The 16,683-nt window shown below is 41.8% G+C and overlaps 1 non-coding gene across 1 annotated transcript; it reads right to left on the reverse strand.

Annotated features, from left to right (window-relative positions):
• Positions 1-16,320: 16,320 nt before the first annotated feature.
• Positions 16,321-16,393, reverse strand: trnar-acg (transfer RNA arginine (anticodon ACG)). Its single transcript has one exon. It is a non-coding gene; the product is annotated as a tRNA-Arg (tRNA).
• Positions 16,394-16,683: the final 290 nt, after the last annotated feature.

Consider the following 16,683-nt stretch of genomic DNA (forward strand, 5'->3'; position numbering starts at 1 on the left):
ACTTCAATGTTCATATAATCTTGACAATCACACCGACAAGAGTGATATTCAAATAGGAGATTGTAGAATTTTTTTCAGTGTTTTGTTGAATAACATATTGTGCAACTGGCAAGGGACGTAACTACCTCAGAGGCACCGTTGTGTCATGAAACTTAGTGAGTAATGTCACCTGGGGAGATCTTCTGGGAAAATGTGTAAAGTGTAGTTTAAAGTAATATAAAATTTTAAAGTGAATCACAGAAAGGATAAGCTACATCTAGAAACTAAAACAGTCAATTACATGAGTTTGAGAGGAGAACGGACCAAGGTAACAGGCTAAACATGTGTTTGTAAATGAACAGTGGAAAACATTTGAATGAACAGTGTAAAGCACTCAACAAAAGGACATTCCATTGAAGCAGACAAAACCTCAACAAGGAATTCCTACCCATCCCTCACTCAGGACAAAATGGATCATATCATATTATGAGGCTTAGACGATTACCACAAAGTACTTAAAATCCTGAAATGAGAGAGAGTTTAAGCAGTCAGTGTTAAAGGGATTGCAAAGCGTCTTCAAGCGGGGGGAGGACAGTGGGAAGAGGAATCTTTGTCAGGGTTTAATGACACAATAGGAACAGGGAAAGGTGAAGGTGCTGGAGGTGGTGAGAGTGTTACAGAGAGTGATCCGGGCCTGAACAGTGTTACAAAGCCAAGTACAGATTGCTGCAGCTGGAGGGGTTTGCAGAGGTAGGAAGAGACATATGCATCTTTATTTATTCATTCGTGGAATGAGGGTGACAGCATTCTTTGTCCCACTGCTAATTACCCAGAGGGCAGACCAGGGTCAGCCTTATTGCTGTGGATCTGGATTCACACGTAGGCCAGACCAGGCGGGAATGTCAGATGTCCTTCCCTAAAGGAGCTAAGTGAACAACTGATCAACAATGCTTTTATGGAGGCTGTACCAATGTCTTGTACAGCCACAACATGACATCCCAAATCCTACTCTCAATGCTTTGCCCTATGAAGGTAACCATCACAAACAGCTGCTTCACCAGCCTGTCTACCAGTGTCGCCACTCGCAAGGAATTGTGTACCTGCATCACTGGGTCACTGACTGACAACACTACCCAGGGCCCGAACATTAACTGCACAAGTCCCACCCTGGTCTGTTTCACCAAAATGGAACACTTCACATTTATCTAATTAAACCCCACCTGCCATTCTTCAGCCCACTATCCCAGCAGTACTGTCCATCCTGTTGTTTCATAGATAACCTTCTTCACTATCCAATTTACCACCAATTTTATGTCACCCAAAAAACTTACTTACCAGGAAACCAATATTGGGACACACTACACCGCTGGTCATATGTCTCCAGACAGAAAAACAACATGTCTCCCAACACCCTCTGTTTCCTACCATCAAGCCAATTTTGTATCCAGTTCCCTCGCTCCTCCTGAATGCCATATCCTTTTACAATTATCTAGGCTTATTACCCAGTTTACCACATGGAACATAGAACACAGAACAGTGCAGTACAAGACCCTTCGGCCATGATGCCATGCCAACCTTTTATCTGTCTGTGAGATCAAATTAACCTACATACCTTAAATTTTACTGACATCCATGTGCCTATCCAAGAGTCCATTAAATATTCCTCATGAATCTGTCTCTCCTACCACCGCTGCCAGTGCATTCCAACGACGCAACACTCTTTGTGTAAAGAACCTATCTCTGAAATTTCTCCTTACCCATCCACCAATCACCTTAAAATTATTTATGCCCACTGACAACAGCCATCTATGCCATGGTACAACGAAGTCTCTCACTATTCACTCTATCTATGTCTCACATCATCTTGTTCACCTCTACCAAGTCGCCCATCACCCTTCTTCACTTCAATGACAAAAGGCTTACCTCCCTGAACCTTTCATCATAAGACATGCTCTCCAGCACAGACAGCATTCGAGTAAATCTCCAATTTACCCTACCTAAAGCTGCCTCCCTGTAATGAGGGGATCAGAACTGAACACAATATTCCAAGTGGGTTCTAACCATGGCTCTATAGAGCTGCAGCGTAACCTCACGGCTTGAAAACCCAATCCCCCAGCAATTGAAAGGCGACACAACATATTCCTTCTAAACAAACCTATCAGCTTGGGTGGCAACTTTGAGGGATCGATGGACGTGGAACCCAAGATCTCTCTGTTCCACAACACGACCAAGTATTCTGCCTTTAACCATGTATTCTGCATTCAAGTTCGACGTTCCAAAATGAATCATTTCACACTTTTCCCGATTAAAACTCCATCTGCCACTTCTCAGCCCAGCTCCGCATCCTGACAATATCCTGCTGCAACCAACAACAGACCTCTACACTATCCACCACTCCAGCAACCTCCATGTCATTGGCAAAATTACCAACCCATTCTTCCACAACTACATCCAAGTAGTTATTAAAAAAATCACAAAGAGCAGAGTTCCTGCAATCGATCCCTGCGGAACACCACTGGTCACTGGTCTCCATACTGAATGCTTCCCATCTATCATCACCCTCTGTCTTCTATGAGCCAGGAATTCCATATCAAGACAGACAGGTTTCCTGTATCCCATGCCTCTGTTTCTTTTCTGAATGAGCCATAAAGGTGTTTTGTCACATTCTCGAAGGATTCAATAAGATTTGTGAGGCTTGACCTGTCCCTTATAAAGCCCTGCTGACTATCTCTAATCAAACTATGGTTTTCTACGGTGGTATAAATCCGCGCTGAGTCCTCTCCAATAATTTGCATACCACAGGCATAAGAAAGTGAAGTCTGTAATTCCCAGGATTTTCCCTATTCCCTTTCTTGAAAAAGGGAGTGACATTTGCCATCATCCAATCATCTGGTGCGACTCCGGTGGTCTGTGAGGGTGCAAAGGTCATTTCCAAAGGCGCAGCAATCCCTTCCCTCGCTTCCTGCAGTAACTTTGGGCATATCTCGTCTGGTCCAACAGACGTATCTATCTTTATGTTTTACACAATTCTCAGCACATCGTCCTTCTTAACACCAACCTGTTCACTTATATCAGTCCTTTTCACGCTGTCCTCACAAATGACAAGGTCCTTCTCAGTAGTGAATACTGAAGCATAGTATTCATTGAGGACCTCCTCTACCTCCTGTGACTCCACGCACATGTACCCTCCACTATCCCTGACAGGCCCTACCCTCACGCTGACAATCCTCTTGTTCCTCACATATGTGGAGATTGCCTTATAGTTTTCCATAATCCTTCCCAATAATGTTTTTCATGTCCCATTCTAGCTGTTCTAACTCCATTCTTCAGTTCCTTCCTGGCTACCTTCAGTGAGTCCCCAGAGTGTGGAAATAGGCCATTTGGCCCAGCAACTCCATACGGGCCCTCTGAAGGACATCCCACCAAAACCATTCACCTAATTTGCACATCTTTGCACGGTGGGTGGAAACTGGAGCACCTGAGGACCCCACGCAGACATGGGGAGAACGTGTAAACTCCACACAGACTGTCGCCCAGGACTGGAATCGAAATCGGTTCCCCAGTGCTGTAAGGCAGCCGTGTTAACCACTGAGGCATCATGCCACCCCCATATGACCCTATAGAGGTCTAAGGATCCTTATGTAAACGTCGTTTTTCCTCTTAACTAGATGTTCAATAACCCTTGGAACCTTGTCAAATGCTTTGCTGACGTCCATTTGGACAGCGCTGACTGCTCTGTCTTTACCTATCTCTTGGCCACCTCCAGGAAGAGTCAATCCAGTTTGTGAAACACGGTTTTCCACTCATAAAGCCATGCTGACCATCTCTAATCAGTCCTTGCCTTTCCAAATATACGTAGCTCCTTTCCCTCAAAATCTCCTCCAACAACTTCCCCATCAATGGACTCAAGGGGCTGTAATTTCCTGGCTTTCCCTGCAACCCTTAAGTGCTGGAACAGCATTCGCCAACCTCCAGTCTTCCAACACCTCACTGTGGCTGTTGATAATATAAATATCTCTGTAAGGGACACTGCAATCTCTTCCCGAGCTTCCCATAATATTCTCCGATCGACCTAATGAGCTCCTGAGGATTGATCTATTTTTACTTGTTTTAATATTCCACCACTTTCTCTTCTCTGTTGAGGATTTTTTCCAAGACATGGCAATTTATTTCCCAATGTTCCCGAGTTACCATGTCTTTCTCCAGAGTAAATACTGACAAGACTTTTTTTTTGTTTATGATCTCACTCATCTCCTCTAGTTCCACACATCGGTAACCTTATTGACCTTTAAGGGGCCCTATTCTAGCCCTTATTGAAACTCACACAAGGGCTTCTGAAATAAACCATATCCACCGTACCAACACCCACCCTCACCACACCCTTATCTATTCTGCCATTTATATTCACACCAACAAATAAAATCCAACAGGCTCTAAAACAAATTCTCTTTTATAAAATTTGTTTCTAAGAGTCCAGTTACTTTTTATTGATATGTTGTTTCTCACTCATTGCAACATGCTCCTGACTTTCTGTCAGGCTAACAGTACTTGTTTTTAGACTGAAAACATAAAGGTTTGTGCGAGTCCTTGTTTATCAATCAGAAAAAAATTAGCTTACAGGGTCTTCAAATAATAGAGAAGGCAAATCAAATGCTGCCAATTTTTACAGAGGGAATGGAGGCTAAATATAGGGAGGTCTTACTAAAACGATGCAAGGTACAAGTCATACTTCACTTAGAATATTATGAACAGCATGTGTGCCCGAAGGAAAGGTATTGCTGTATCAGAGGCAGGCCAGATAATTTTCACTCGGATGATATTGGGAATGGAGGGATTTTATAATAAGAAGTGGAGTAGATTGAGAATGAACCAATTAAAGTTAAGAAAAATGAGAGAGAAACTGAATGAAACATGCAAGATTCTGAAGTGCTTTGATCGGTTAAATGCTGGGAAGTTAGAAAATAGAACAGTGCAGCATAGCAATTGGCCCTTCGGCCTACCACAATGCTATTCTCAACTCATCCCATCTGAATGTACATGGTCCATATCCCTCTATTCCCTGCCTGTTCATGTTTCTGTCGAAATGCCACTTCAAAACTTTACTCACATTTCTGTTTCAAGACCTCGCTTGGCAACTTCCACTCTCTGAATAAAAGATCTTGCCTCACACACATCATTTAAACTTTCTCTTTCTCACCTTAAACCTCTGCGCTCTAGTATTTGAAACTTATACATTGGAAAAGAGATTCTGACTATCCACATTATCTATCCTGTCCTAGCGTTATATTCCTGTACCTGGTCGCCTGTCAGCCTCTGATACTCTCACAAAGCAATCCATCTTTGTTTAATTTCCTCTTATACCTAACACACCTTTAAAAACACAATACTGGTAACGTGTTGATAAACCCTTTTTGTACCCTCTCCGAATCCTCCACATCCTTGCTATTTTGAGATGAGATCTGCACACAGTACTCCAAATGTGGCCAAACAGAAGTTTTATACAATTACAACATCAGATGCAAATCACGATACCAAACGTTGTGACCGATGAAGGCCAGAGTTCGATTTGCTTTCTTTCCCATCTGAAACACTTCTGTTCCTATTTTCAGGATGTCACTGTCTAGCACCAAAATCATAATAGAAACGTCAAAGATTTTAGTCTGCCGGGAGGTTATACAAATGTTGATCCCTGTTCCATTATGAAAACTTGGGAAGCTGACAAAGTGTGACATCAAACAAGCGATCAAAGAAGTGGGTTTCAAGGCGTATTTTGTCACATAAAACGAAATTTGTATCACAAAACTGATTTGAACGAATTTGTTCTGCTCGAGGTCATCATCTTTTGTCAGACTCAAAACGACTCAGAATTTAGTTCTTCTATAACTCAGTGGTTCGAGGCTGGTTTTGTAAACCAGCGGTTGTAACCTCCATTCTCACGGCAGCCTTGCTGAATTTCCTTACAACTTTGCAACAAGCATCCGTAGGTGCATTGTGTGTGTTGTTAGGACTTATTTTTGAAGGAAAAGCTGAAAGTCATTTTTTGCGCAGACCAGGCCTCAGCCATTTCAGTTTGGAAGTCCACATCCGTGTTTTTCCCCTGAGGATATTGTGGATGTCAATCTTCTGATGCGAAGAATGCCTTCGTTTGGCAGGAAGAAAAACGTGACTCATTAGAAGCAGTAAACTAACGGTGAAACAATGGGGGAACGAAAACTTACAGGAATGCGGCTGTATGCTCCTGTTCCTTATGTAGAGACAGGAATGCGCTGGAATCCAAATTAAACCAGTCAGAGGATGGAAGAGCACAGCTAGCCAGTCTGCCTCACAGGTGGATACATCGACGGTTTGCAGATACCAAATATTCACGATTGGGGCAGTCTTCGAAGGACAGCCTCCTGTCAGTTTACACCTCTGCTTTTGTCAACAGAATCGGATTTTAAAGCTAGTAATGAAGAAAGAAGAGGCCAAACGGTTCAATTCCTCATTTTATGTTAGTTGGGATGTCCTGAGGCCTTTGTCACTCTCAAAAGATGTGTCTGTATAGTTCCATCTATGGGTCAAAATGAGGTTCAGTTCTCCGCCAGGTCATGAACAAACGTGACGGTATCTGACTTCAGTCTCTGTCGCTGGTTCATTTGAAATTAAAACTTTGCATGGAAAGTCTCATTGAGATGAACACTTCAGACGTCAGGCTGTGGACCAAGTAGTGGTAACTGGAAAGGAGAATGGATGGATGTTTGATGACTGGTACTGACATGATGTATTATTCTGTGCTGTAAAAGCACGGTGTCACGAACATTCTTTTTCGATAGAAATGTCTCATCACAGGAAAAGAAAGCTATGCTGTTAAGAGAAGACACAATTGCACATGCCGTCCTACCTGGTCGACCAGTGGTTCCGATGCAGCACTTTCACCGCTGTGGTTTGGGTTCATTTCTAGGTCAGGGAATCAGAATTTATTGTTCCTGGTCAGGGTAACAACAAAGTAGAGCATCTTTGACAGGAATCACATGACAAACGCGTCCACATGTGCCTTGCAATATTGTACACGGCCATAAGGTGGTTCACTGGTTATCACTGCTGCCTCACAGCGCCAGAGATATGATTTGCCTACAACTGGGTTGACTGTCAGTAAGGTGCGAACTTCAGGCGCAAATGAAGAGAAAAATTGTTCTGTGAGCGTTAATCCCTGGAGGACTGGGTGTGCATTGTTTGCAATGAATAGCCAGTTTCTGAACTATAGTCATTCTATGTTCCCTTAGTGTGTTGCTTTAGCAAATGTTCAGACCAGGGAGAAAAGTGAGGAAAAACAGTCACTTCCCAGTCAAGGATTGATCCATTACGCGACAACCAACGGATTCCCTTTTGCCTGAACTAGCATCTATTTTCCTTACATTGGTAATGGCAGTACACAGCATTAGACCGAGTTTTAATGTGCTGCATTGGACCCAGCATCCTTTCCCAACATTGGCTATACAGGGATATAAAGAGATAATAAAAAACATGGATGGCAATGACTGTAATGAAAAGACGTCAGGAAGAATGGACAGTGTTTACTTGGAAACAAAAAAATGTAAAGGAAGCCATCGATGTAGTGAGGGGTAATGCCATTTGAAAAGACAAGGCGAGGTTTCATGGGTTGGTGGAAAAAACGAATAGATCATGTGGCGTGACACCAGGTAAAACTGAGTTGTGTCCGTATGGAAGGTTTCCAGGCGATGAGAATTTGGTGAGAGTAAACAGGAGGGAAATGCCTTCATTTGGATGTATCTATATCAAAACTTTAGAACTTCAAAACCAGCGATGAATGACAAAGAGAAGTTTGGAAAGTTATCCTTTTCCTTCTACAGCAGTTGAATTCGAAAACGATTTCTTCTTCGCTGGAAAGATTATTGAGAAGCTGATCCTAATATATTTGTGAAGACACGTGCAGACACGCGAGGAATGAATTTCACCATGACAGGGTGTCCGGGCGGTCATGATGGGTACGCGTTACGTGCACACTCTGTAATTGGTTAAAGTTAATTGGATAGAAAGTTCATAACACCTTCAACTGAGTAGGACTAAGTACAGCATGTGCTGATTGTGAGGAAAGGTTCAGCAGCTTGTTCCACGTGAACTTCTATAAATTGTACAAAAAACTGAGCATGAAAGGGAAGCCAGTTAGCTCAGTCCGCTGCATAACTGGTTTATGATATAAAGTGAAGCCAACAGTGTGGGATTAATTCTCGCAATGTCTCAGCATACCCTCAGGATCATGATCTCCCAACTCAGCTAATACTTTAGACGATGGCGATAATCAAAGTGAAACTATACTATCGTGAGTGGGAACTGACCTGCTAATGTAATGCACCTTTATCCTTTCATGTGTTGCATTGGAATATTTGGCTGCAATCACAGAGAAGGGAGTGAGTCCATATGCTGCTCACTCATCTCCCCCAAAAATATCCTGTAACAAGACACGAAAAATATTCCTACTGCAATTCTGTAATCTTCACAGCAATACTTAAAACATCGTTATCGTTTCGATTCCAGTTTTTCTGGTAACAGTCAAAATGTCCAATGAGTTAAATCTAATATTTTGTGGACTGCTTTAATGGCCTGTGCGAGCTTGCAGCAACACCGGTAATATGTAAAGAGCTAAACATCCTTTCCAGAATTTAACACAGCGCAGGATCAGCGGTATGAAAGACGTCATTGTTTGCAGAAATCACCTCTGTATCTCTATTGAGTGTTGGATATTCACTCAGGGAGTATTTATGGCTGGTCTTAAGTAACTGAGGCATTTCCTAAGGACAGAGCACTCCAAGAAATCATATTTTTTTTAGAATAAATGTTGTTTTACTCAACGTTCTTTGGTAACTTTTAAATATTTTTGCACAGACATATACATGCATGCACACATACATTTATATCTGTGTGGATATATAAATATGCGCATATATGTGCATGTGTGTGTGAATTCAGGACATTAGTAATGGATAGTTGGCCATTTGAATGTTCTTCCTATGGAATGTGAGAGCGTAGAGATTACAATAATGTCCCAGAAATGTGGTGGAAATGTGGCATAGAAAAATGTGGCGGAAATCGACTTTATTGAATGCTGCGTACGTTTACAGTGGTGTCCTGTGTTGATCACCAGAAATGTCATTTCGCCACTGGACTGGGGTTTTCCTTCGATCGGTTTCACTTCGTCAGGGAATTCGATTCACTGAAATTTCACCAACTTCCATCGGCATGTTCATATGACACATCGACCCACACTGCACACAACGACAACAATATTCAGCATACTGCACCCACGAGAACTTGGCATGGTTTTTATAAACAGTGAAGATTGAATAATGTTATGCAAGGGCAACGTGAATTCCGATTTAATTGCTGAAGTCGCAAGAATCCAGAGTAAGATCCAAAATGTCAGAACTTCACGTTCATTGCCTTGGCCAGAATTCCAGCCCAGCAAAGGGGAAATCTGCCCCGAATCCCCTGAATCCATGCATTTGCTTGCTCCATGTGTCCACTTTGAAACCCATGCGAAGCAACATTCAGCCTGAAGGAGAACTTGTCAGAATTCTCCGCTGTCTGATCTAAAGCTAAAACAAGAGCTGTCTCTTCCAGTTGGAAGGGAAGGGATGTGGAGGTGAGACCAAAATATTTCGTGGTGTTTAATTCATATTGTTATCATTACGATTGTTTAAAAATCTCGACCAGAAATGGCACAGACACAAAGGAGCCCATTGTTAATACCGATCTGGCCCCGCTCCATGATTCAATATCATCATGGCTGACACAACAATTTTGTGTCTTTTTCCAGCCTATCCGCATCATCGTGTTGTCTACTGACTAACAGATGTTTATTGATCTCTATCATAAATAGACATCGAAAATTTAAAATTGTGAGAGGAAAATATTTCGTTTCGAGAGAGTTGGGTTTCTGCACGAATATTGTTGGTTTTGCAGATGAGCAGCTGAGTCTGCTCTGACCGTCTTCCAAACCATAAACTAAAAGTCGACTCTGATGGGACTCGAACCCACAACCTTTGAATTACAATCTGGGCAGTGACATAGAAGTCCAATGCACTATCCATTGCAACACAGAGCCACGCCTGCAATTGCCTTTGAACACACAAATTTGTCTTTGACCCATTGCGTTCAGGACACCCATCTCGCATCTGTCTGTCATGGTTACACTTTCCAGTACCTGTTCCTTATCCACGTGTGCTCTGGCTCTTCAAATGTACGTCTACAGACTGCTGGAATGTTCTCATGACACGTAGCTTTACCACATGCTCAGATAATGATTTCCAGATTCGCAACACTCTACTGGTGAAAGCATTGTCGCAAATTCTCCTCAAAACATCTTGTCTCCTGTATTTCATTTATGCCACTGTATTCCTTCCAAATATAGTCTGATCCCTCTCATACATATATATCCTTTTCATAAGATGTGCACGTTAATCGGTTACTCAATGAGCCTTCTCTGCTCTTCGATAAACATCCCCCAACCTAGCTCGTTTACCTTCACAATGGAAATGGTCCAGCCCTTGCCATTCCTGTCATCTCCTCTGAGAATCTCATCCTGCAATCAGAAGCTTCCAGCAGTCTGGCGATTGCAACGGACAAGCAAAGTTCCCTGAAGTAAAGCCAAAAGGTCTGAACAAAATCAACTGCTAGTGTCCATATCTCATGAAAAGGAAAGTTAACATTTCGAGTCCAACGATCTGTCTTCGGAACTGATGGGATGGACGGGTGGGTGGAGAATGTGGAAGAGGGCGGACGGGTTCTAAAATGATTGAACTCGATGTTGGGTCCTAACGTTTGCATGGTCTGTCTGTATAAAATGAGTTGAAGGTATTCCAGCTTGAGTTGTTCCTTGAAGGAGCACTGCAGCAAACCAGAGACTGGAATAGTGGCCTGGGAACACAGTGTCTCGATTAGAGTGTGGCTGGAATTGTACAGTAGTTCAGGCAGCATCCGAGGAGCAGCAAAATCGACGTTTCGGGCAACAGCCCCTCATCAGGAATACAGACAGAGTGCTTGAAGGGTGGGAAAACAGTGTAATGTTGAAGTTACAGGAGACTGGAAGATCGGGATAGTTTTTGTTGATTCTGGACAGAACCTAAGTGATCTCAGCTTTGTCACCGACTCTGTTTTCCTCTCTCCATTGCAAAGAGATCACATTCTGAGCAGGAAATACAGTTGCCTCTATTGAACGAAGTGCAGACAAATCTCTGGAAGATGTGACTGGAAACTTCCACATTGAGGAGAGACATGAGAAACCAGCAGGAAATGTAGCTTACAACATAGAACGTTACAATGCAGTGCAGACACTTCGGCCCTCGCTGTTGCAGCGACCTTTAAAAATAACGTGATGTCCTTTGTAATGGAAAATTAGCATTTATTTTGAAACCAATAAAAGCACAGGGAAACAAAGAAGTAAGAACCTGACTTTGCAGAGGCAAGTTTTGCAGACAAAAACAAAAAAAAAGTAAAATCAACCCGAACTGCTGGCAGACTTACAAGGCCAGTAAGCTAACATATCACTAGTCAAGGAATGGGGAAAAAAACAACTCCGTATCGGGAAAGGAACTCGAATGTTTCAGGACCCTGACATTGAGGTGTTGATAAGAAGAAGCGAATTTTAGTCTCAAGGGAAAATGTATTATATGTGGAAGGTGCGCATTCGGTAGATACAGGGGCAACATATTCAGTACTTAAATCAAGGCAGTTGAGAGAGTGGACGCAATGGATGCATCAGGATTCGTGACACGAGAGAGATTAACCGCACCCCTATTGTGCTAAACAAGTAATGGTGATACATTCTAATTCTCATTTCATTTCTCGGAATTCTGTCCTTTAAATCTGATGTTGGCGATCTCTTAAAAAGATTTACCAGTGCAGGCTGTAAAATCCGATTCACGACCCCTGATGCATGGCTATGAGTGATGATTACCCAGAGAGCCATAAGTTCAGTGAGCGATTAGCTCGCCCGGTTTGTGCTTGTGTCTTTATTTCGGGTGTTGATTTGGATTGTCGTAGACAGTTCTTGGGAAAGCAGTGTCTCATTTAGTACAAAGAGTTGTCTGGCTAGGGACAACGTAAAGTTGGCAGTTTTACCAAAAAAAACTGATTCAGGCCAGGCTTCTGGAATAAGCAGAAACGCTGGGGTTGTATTTGCCTCTTTCTGTGAGGAAAGGAGAGGTCATTGCCCGCAGTAGCTCAGCATTTAACTCAGCTGGAAAATTCATGAGAATTTGCAGAGATGTTTAAATGTTAATTGAATATGAAGCAGCTTGAGTTAGACGCGAGAGATAAGGAAAAGACAGTAGATTTCAAGCAGTTTCAGGTACGATTCGAAGAACAGAGAGCAGAAGAGCAGAGAGAAAGGGAGACAGAGATTGAACTTCAGAAATTGGCAATTATTAATGGAATTCACATTAAACGCTGGAGATAAAAGCTGAAGATAAGATTACTCTGGAAGAGCATATTGTTAAAACGACAAGGATAGCAGCTGAAATGGGTGATTGTAATGAACTGGTCCATAAAACAAGGATGGGCTTCCAGAATCATTTTAAGCCGAAGGGATAGAAATTGGGCAAAGAGAAATCCTCATGTGGAAAGGGAAAGTTAAATCTCTGTGAAGATCATGAGGATAACTTATCACAGGATATATAGGAAAACCTTGAAGGGATCAAGATCTGAGGTTTTCATTGCAATAAAGTAGGCCACATGAAATTAGTATTGGAGAACTATGGAAAGCACTGTAAAGTCAAATGCAGGAAAACAAAACAAGCCTGGATGTTTTGTTGGCATGATAATAGAAAGCACAGTGGAGGCTGAGAAGCTGCATCAGAGTGCACAAACCGATCAGAGGTTGGTAAGGGGGAAGTGACAGATCTGCTTGAAAAATATAACTGCAAAGTTAAAGTTTATTTACCTTGGCCTGGAGTAGCAGATAGAGAGGCAACAATATTCAGGAGCACAGGATCGTCTCAATCTGTGAGGCAGAAGGATGGGGAAATATATACTTTTGAAGACCTATGTACTCAGGAATTCATGGTGGGACGAAACATTGCTCAGTGATGTACAGTGAAGCTAGAGTGGGCAGAAAAGAGTCCAGAGTTTGTAGTGGGAGTTCTGGACAAACTCTCAGCTCCAAGAATACAATTTGTGCTTGCAAATGATATAGCTCAATCACCGGTTAGCCTGCTCCATACTCCAGTTGAAAAGCCAGTCGAGCTGCAGGCAAGAGTAGCAATGCAGGACGTTGATAAAGGAATTTTCCCAGATTGTGTCTTTACACAATCACAGAGTCACAATCGGAAGCAGAAGAAATCAAAAGGCAAGGATTAGGAGGCTGAAATATGATTACATCGATTTGTGTTAATTAATACTTATTCCCATCTTTTATTGGATGTAGGGAACATACACAATGCATCAAGATTACATTTTTTTTATTGTCAAATAAGTGGGACACAGCAGGGGACAAACGTTAAAAACGCAAGTATATTCAGCTCAGCTATTCTACTGAGTTACAGCAGAAAGTTGAAAAAATTAAAGCAGTTGGATCAGAAGACATATATTTGGAAGGAGGGTGAATGCATCCTTGTGTGATATTACTTAGCAAATGTTATGTTAAGGAGCAAATAGAAACCAACATATATTCAAGCAAGAGAGAATTGGGCAGAATGTTTTTTATTCCCAGTAGGGTACAGAAAAGTGGTGCTGCGAGTGCCACACGTGCCACAAATTGAATTAGGCGTGAGGAAAACGGGGGCTAAAATACAAAGACATTTTCACTGGCCTGGATTGCAGATGAATATAGTTGAATTTTGCCAGAAGTGTCATACATTTCAACTAAACGGAAAACCATGGGAAATAATAAAGCCTGCATCTTTTGTTCCTATTGCAGCGTTCAAGGAATCTGTCTTAATTGTCTTGCTGCATTATGTAGGTTCCCTACATCCAATAAAAGATGGAAATAAGTATTAATTAGCATAAATGGATGTATTGACGAGATTTCCAAATGCTGTTCAAATGTGCAATATGACAGCTAAAAGGTTTGAGGAAGAATTATGATGTTTTAAAAAAACTAGATGAAGACTACCATCAGAGATACAATTAGATCAAGGGACAAACTTCACATCCAAACTTTCCAAGGAGTAGATAGGTAGCTTTGGATTAAAACGAATCAAATCTACTGTGTGCCATCTAGAATAATAGGGTGCACTGGAAAGGCGACATCAATTATTAAAGACTATGTTGAGGTTTTATTGTTCAGAGTAGCCAGATTTTTTCCATAAGGGAGTTACGTCAGTGCTGTTTGCGATCTGAAATATATCGAAAGAATCCACAAAACTAAGACCATCTGAAACCAATTTTGGGCATAAAGGAAGAGGGCCATTACAATTTAATAAGGAAAAATTAATAAGGCAGATTACAGAGACCAAGCATTTGGCCGATGTGTCAAGTTTTAGAGTTGGACTAAATAATGTTGGGGAGTTGTCGAGACAGCACTTAAAAGTATCGCAGCAAATGGTGAAGCAGGAAGTGTATGAGAAACAAAAGAATCAGAATTTTGCCACTGGGAACAATGTATTTATTTAAATTTCATTAATCGGTGAAACTTTAAAGCAAGGTTTAGAAGACCTTATCAAATTGAGAGGAAATTGAGTGAGGTTAGCTACTTGATAAGAACTCCTGGCATGAAGGAATCTCACAGAACGTATGATGGGAAAATGCCTAATGATATTTTTGCAGAGAACGAATGCAAGGGGAGAATGTGATATTGACTGCAACACACTGGGAAGAACCAATTTCAGGTAATTCTGCATTGGACGTTCCTGAAATAAAATTGGACAATTCAAAAGTTGTCTAATATTGATAAAGTTATTCAGTTCTGTTCCAGAAGAAAATAGAACATAGAACATAGAAAAATACAGCGCAGTACAGGCGGTTAGGCCCTCGATGTGAACGGACAAGGTAATTGCCGGATACACAACAGTCTTGTGTGTGTTGTTCCTGGTGACATTCAGTCTCTCATGGATTGAAAATTTGCAGCATTTATCGGGCTTGATTGATCGAATACGGAAGTCAAACTGGTTTGCAAACCGAGCTGAAAGTGAATCTGCCAAAGCCAAAGCCAAAGTCACCTTCCTGGGCTATGTCGTTGAACACGGACAAATAGCCCCACGGGATGTGAAAACGAAAGTTATGGGGGATGTTTGTACATTGTTGACGAAAAGAGCAGTATGACAGTTTACCGGATTGAGTCACTTTTACTGAAAGTTTGTGCTGACTGTTTGAAGTGAGACTGCTCCACTCGCCGAATTGCTAAAAACAGGCAAGAAATTTCAGCGAATGCAAGAATTTCAAAAGGTATTTGACAGCCGAAATAATTTGTTAACCATTTCCAAAGTATCAGCCGCACATAATTACACGAAGGTTTTCAATGTGCCTACCGATGCCACTGATGTGCATGTCTCTCATCTTTTGCCCCTCTAATATCGAGCTGTAAACCAGTTTCATTTGTATTCTGTGTTTATGGGGCTTAATTATCAGACTTGTGTATTTTTTGAAAAGCATAATTAAGTTTACTTTGGATAGCTGAGCTCTGTGGGTATTCTACATTTGGTTCATTTCGTTTCATGCCTTACTTTTGTGATTAATTTTCTCTCTGTTTTAAAATCTGGAAGTCAACCTAGCTAATGTATTCGAAGTAAATCTTACTACACGCTCACCAAAACAAACAGCGACGTTACACTTTGGATTTCCTGCATAAGAATGTTTTTAGTGGTCTGGCCGAGGCAAAGTGGGGGTTATTTTTCTCAGAGCAGAGCTGATTGTGAGGAGACATGATTGACGTGTAGGAAATAATGGGAAGCATGGAATTACAGATTGATGGAAACAGTTGCTCTTGATCGATCACCAGGGTTTGTAGATTTCAGACAAGATGCAGAAAGCTTTGAATAGATTTGTCGGAAAAATTTATCAGTCTGCAGGTGTTAGACTCTGGAACTCACTCTCTATAAAGATTAGTTGGACATTTAACTCTTCATTCTTCTCTGATTCCATTGGCAAAGGAGTTTTAACAAATGCTCAAAGACGAGCATTCCCGCGAGCAACAATGATGCGATCGGTGGCTTTGTGAAATGGAAACGTGCCCATGGCCAACGTGTCCGTCTATTCAGCTTCCCTCCTGTGACGACGCTAGAATATTGAGTCTCATGTTTTCGGGGACATTTAATGAACGCATTCTTGTTCCTGCAGATTAAGAACTCATACCTTATTTCGGCCGCAGAGAAATCATTTTTAATGCGTAATAAAAGTCAACACTGCCCTCGAGCCAGGTAGGACTCGAACCTACAGTCTCCTGATCCGTAGTCAGGCGCGTTATCCATTGCGCCACTGGCCCAACGCGCATCCTGATGCTCAAGAGACTTGATGTTAGCACGGACATGATTAATAGCAGTGATGTTCACTAATTGAACAAGCAATAAAGATAATCACTGTCAAACTTCAGTCCAGTCTTCATCACCTTTCAATGCAGGATTTTTCCAAAAAGAAACTCGTATGTGGATTATTTTCGTCTCAGAAACATTTATAGAAAGGCAAGGGACAGAGGTGTTCATGGGATACACTTTTCCATCAATACCAGTCACTAATCCACAACCAAACGTCTCCCCAAAATACCACATCCTCATG

The sequence above is a fragment of the Hemiscyllium ocellatum genome, unplaced genomic scaffold (assembly GCF_020745735.1).
Source record: "Hemiscyllium ocellatum isolate sHemOce1 unplaced genomic scaffold, sHemOce1.pat.X.cur. scaffold_622_pat_ctg1, whole genome shotgun sequence".
Classification (NCBI taxonomy): domain Eukaryota; kingdom Metazoa; phylum Chordata; class Chondrichthyes; order Orectolobiformes; family Hemiscylliidae; genus Hemiscyllium; species Hemiscyllium ocellatum.